Consider the following 4,512-nt stretch of genomic DNA (forward strand, 5'->3'; position numbering starts at 1 on the left):
AATCTAGGGATTCCCTGGTCACATGGCAGTGAAGTCACACTTCAGGGAAAGCACACAGCATAAACATTATTTTTGAGAAAATTGCAGCTGCAGGATGAGCTGAAGAGTTTTAAGGAGGAACAGTCATCATCCAGTCCAGCTTCCCTGAAATAAGCACCAACTACTGCTACAAAATATTTGTGAAACCAACCAGAAAAGATGTCCCTAGATATCCATGCCTTTCTGTTAGCATAATAATTAACTGGTAAGAAATTCATGCCTTTGGGGCAGGTGCGGTGGCTCAGGAGTTCGAGACCAGCCTGGCCAATATGGTGAAAGCCTGTCTCAAAAAAAAAAAAAAAAAAAAAAAAATCAGGAGATGCTTTATCACCACAAATCTTTTTTATTTTTATTTTTTATTTTTCATTTTTTTTGAGAGATTTTTTCACTCTTGTTGCCCAGGCTAGAGTACAATGACATGATCTCAGCTCACTGCAACCTCTGTTTGCCGGGTTCAACTGATTCTCCTGCCTCACCCTCCCGAGTAACTGGGATCACGGGCACGCGCCACCATGCCCAGCTAATTTTTGTATTTTTAGTAGAGACGGGGTTTCACCACGTTGGCCAAGCTGGTCTCAAACTCCGGACCTCAGGTGATCTGCCTGCCTTGGCGTCCCAAAGTGCTGGGATTGCAGGCATGGGCCACCATGCCCGGCCCTAGCACCACAAATGTTTAAAATGTTAATATCATGATTTTTCAGAAATTTCTGCAACCAGCCTGTTGAATATTCACAGTTCCTTTCAATTTTCAGTTCATCATGATATATCTTTATTTCATGATTAGTGCACAGTAAGTTGCATGTGTTCACTGCATTGCTGATGGAGCCACTCTCAATACACAATGGAGATCTTCATTATTAGCTTCATGTGGTGTTTTTCTATATTTCATTAACTTCTGTTAATCACCTTCAGCACAGAACATCAACAGTTACCCTCCTGTTTCTTCATATCATACACGGTGGTCATTCTAACACCATACTCTTCTGTAAGATATTTCACACTTACACCACTGTCTAGTTTCTCCAAGAGCCTGACTTACTTTCTGCACTATACATAAACATAAATTCTTCCTCTTTTCTTATTACTCTTATCCATGGGGATATCTGCAGGCTTTCTGAAAAGTTCAACAAAAGATTTATACCACAAAGCAGGAAAAAAATTGTTTTTAATTTCAAAACACAATGAATAATGCAAGGAGGCTTTTGCCCCATGTGGGTTATTTTGGAAAACTTTCTGTTGATGCATCCAGCCTGCACGTGTGCCATTTTATCACCTTTTATGGCTATAATTGCATGGGAAAATCTGGCCATGCACGTAAAAGATACATCTAAGCTGAAGGGAGCTGGAAGGATAGTTTTTCCCTGGGGGATGTTGAATAAACTGTGCTGTGTTCCTGTGTTCTGACTGACCCATTGCATGAGGTCAACTGTGGAATTTTCCACTTGTGGCATTATGTCAATATTCAAAAAGATTTTGATTTTGGAGCATTTTGGATTTTCAGATTAGGAATGCTCAACCTGCATTTTAAACAACATCTCTGTGGATTATGTAGAATATCAGAATGACATTTCAACAGAATATTATATAATTGGCACTACCATGTGAATTTCAAAACCACTTTATAAGCACTTCATCAATTTAGTGTCATATGGTTGTGTTATTGTCTCATGCTAAAAAACTGAGAACTGTACATCTAAACAGAATTATCAAAAAATATAACAGACATGGGAGGCCAAGGTGAGCAGATGGTTTGAGCCCAGAAGTTCAAGAACAGCCTGGGCAACAAAGTGAGCCCGTGCCTCTACTGAACATAAATAAATAGCTGCCTGTGGTGGCACACACCTGTGGTCCCAGCTACATGGGAGACTGAAGCAGGAGGATGGCTTCAGCCCAGGAGATAGGGGCTGCAGTGAGCCAAGACAGTGCCACTGCACTCAAGCCTGAATGACACAGCGAAACCCTATCTGTAAAAACAAAATAATAATAATATATATAATTGATTATATGTCATTATCTCTATAAGATAAAAGTATATGTCATGTAGGCAAAATGCAGGAGAATAAGATTTAATATATATGCAATTGCTTTATGGATCAAAAGAAAAGAAAAAAATTGAAAGATTAAAAATGGAATTTTGGGTATGTCCTTTAAAAAATCTTGTTACAGGTCGGGCACAGTGGCTCATGCCTGAAATCTCAGCACTTTGGGATGCCAAGGTGGGCGGATCACCTGAGGCCAGGAGTTCGAGACCAGCCTGGCCAATATGGAAAAACCCCATCTCTACTAAAAATACAAAAATTGTGTAGTGGTGCACACCTGTAGGCCCAGCTACTCAGGAGGGTGAGGTAGGAGAATTGCTTGAACCCCTCGAGATCACACCACTGAACTTTAGCCTCCATCTCAAAAAAAAAAATAGCAAAATCTTATCATGTTTTATGATCAAAATATCAAAGTATATATTTTTCTTCAAAGTAATGATGAAAACAGCTAGGCAAAGTGGCCCACGCCTGTAATCCAAGTACTTTCGGAGGCACAGGCCGGAGGATTACTTGAGTCCAGGAGTTCAACACAAGCCTGGGGAACATGGCGAGATGCTGTCCCTACAAAAACTTAAAAAATTAGCCAGGTGTGGTGGGAAGCGCCTGTAGTCCCACCCAGCTATTTGGGAGGCTGAGGCGGGAGGATCACTTGAGCCCAGGAGTACGAGGCTGCAATGAGCTAGGATTGTGCCACTGCACTCCAGCCTGGACAACAGAACAAAACCCTGTCTCAAAGTGGGAGCAGGGTGGTGACTTACACAAACCCATCAAATTAGTTAAGTTTTCTTTTTTTTTTTTGGAGATGGAGTCTCACTCTGTCGCCCAGGCTGGAGTGCAGTGGTGCGATCTCGGCTCACCGCAAGCTCCGCCTCCCGGGTTCACGCCATTCTCCTGCCTCAGCCTCCCGAGTAGCTGGGACTACAGGTGCCCGCCACTTTGCCTGGCTAATCTTTTTGTATTTTTAGTAGAGACGGGGTTTCACTGTGTTAGCCAGGATGGTCTTGATCTCCTGACCTCGCGATCTGCCCGTCTCAGCCTTCCAAAGTGCTGGGATTACAGGCGTGAGCCACCGCGCCCGACAAATTAGTTAATTATTGAGGTGGCAAGGTCATAATTCCATCCCAACGTCTCTCAAAACTCCCCATGAACACTGTTCATTAAAACAGGTCCCTATGCTGTCACATCATGCCCCTTAGCCCCCTCCATCACTACCCTCCTCACACAAATTGGATCTCAATCCTAGACAGTCTCCTTCTTTTGTCTTCTTCTTGGCAGGTTCCACAGGCTGTGTCTTATTGCGTTTTCTCTTTTTTTTTTTTTTTTGAGACGGAGTCTCGCTCTGTCGCCCAGGCTGGAGTGTAATGGCATGATCTTGGCTCACTGCAACATCCACCTCCTGGGTTCAAGTGATTCTTGTGCCTCAGTCTCCCAAGTAGCTGGGACTACAGGCACATGCCACCACACCTGGCTAATTTTTTGTATTTTTAGTAGAGACGGGGTTTCACCATGTTGGCCCAGCTGGTCTCAAACTCCTGACCTCAGGTGATCTGCTCGCCTCAGCCTCCCAAAGTGCTGAGATTATAGGCTTAAGCCACCACAACTGGCCGCGTTTCCTCTTATAATTGCTGTTTCCACTCTACCTTTGGGGTTTGCTTCTCTCACAGAGTAACTTCTCAGACTAGGTTTCAATCCTCCAGCTCTCTATTTCCTTGCAGCTCACAATGAAACCAGCAGATAGCACAAAAGACTGGAAATTAAAGTGAGAAATTCCGTACTGGGTGCATCTATTAGGTGACAGAGACCTTATGGCTCATAAAACCTAAAATATTTACTATCTGGCACTTTAAGAAAAGTTTACCAACTCTTTTCCTAAATAAAAAATAGAGTAACATACTGAGGCTGAGGCACGAGAATCACTTGAACCCAGGAGGCGGAGGTTGTAGTGAGCCGAGGCAGCTCCACTGCACTCCAGCCTGGGTGACAGAGCAAGACTCCATCTCAAAAAAATAAAAAATATATAAAAAGATGCATACATTGATTCTCCTTTTTGAGCTCCATCAGACTCAAGCCTTAGGCCCCCAGGGCCAGGGAGAAAGACTTCTTTCTAAAACCCAATCACCCAAAGGTGAAAGAAGCTAGAAAAATATCTTACCGCTCAAAAAATGAACAAAGTGTCAATGCATGAAAGGTTCAGTACAGAATCTTTTTGTGATTTCCAGTAACACAGGTGATTCTGCATACGGAGAACAAAATAGTAAGACTGGCTTCAGACCTTTTGGTTAGAGGTTCAAACACCCCACTGTCGCTGGCTAGTGAATAATCCGACAGGCATGTGGAGATGCAGCGTACCCTCCTCTCCAACCTCTTGGCACTGTCTTCTCAAAGAGTCACTGCTGCAAGTAAGGGACACACACAGGGTCAGGAAATGACAGCA

The 4,512-nt window shown here is 43.3% G+C and overlaps 1 long non-coding RNA gene across 1 annotated transcript; it reads right to left on the reverse strand.

Annotated features, from left to right (window-relative positions):
- Positions 1-516: 516 nt before the first annotated feature.
- Positions 517-4,277, reverse strand: LOC129050232 (uncharacterized). Its single transcript, XR_008513840.2, has 3 exons — positions 4,231-4,277; positions 3,719-3,825; positions 517-945 (listed from the first exon to the last, which is right to left on the reverse strand). It is a non-coding gene; the product is annotated as an uncharacterized LOC129050232 (long non-coding RNA).
- Positions 4,278-4,512: the final 235 nt, after the last annotated feature.

This window comes from Pongo abelii, chromosome 16 (genome assembly GCF_028885655.2).
Source record: "Pongo abelii isolate AG06213 chromosome 16, NHGRI_mPonAbe1-v2.0_pri, whole genome shotgun sequence".
NCBI lineage: Eukaryota > Metazoa > Chordata > Mammalia > Primates > Hominidae > Pongo > Pongo abelii.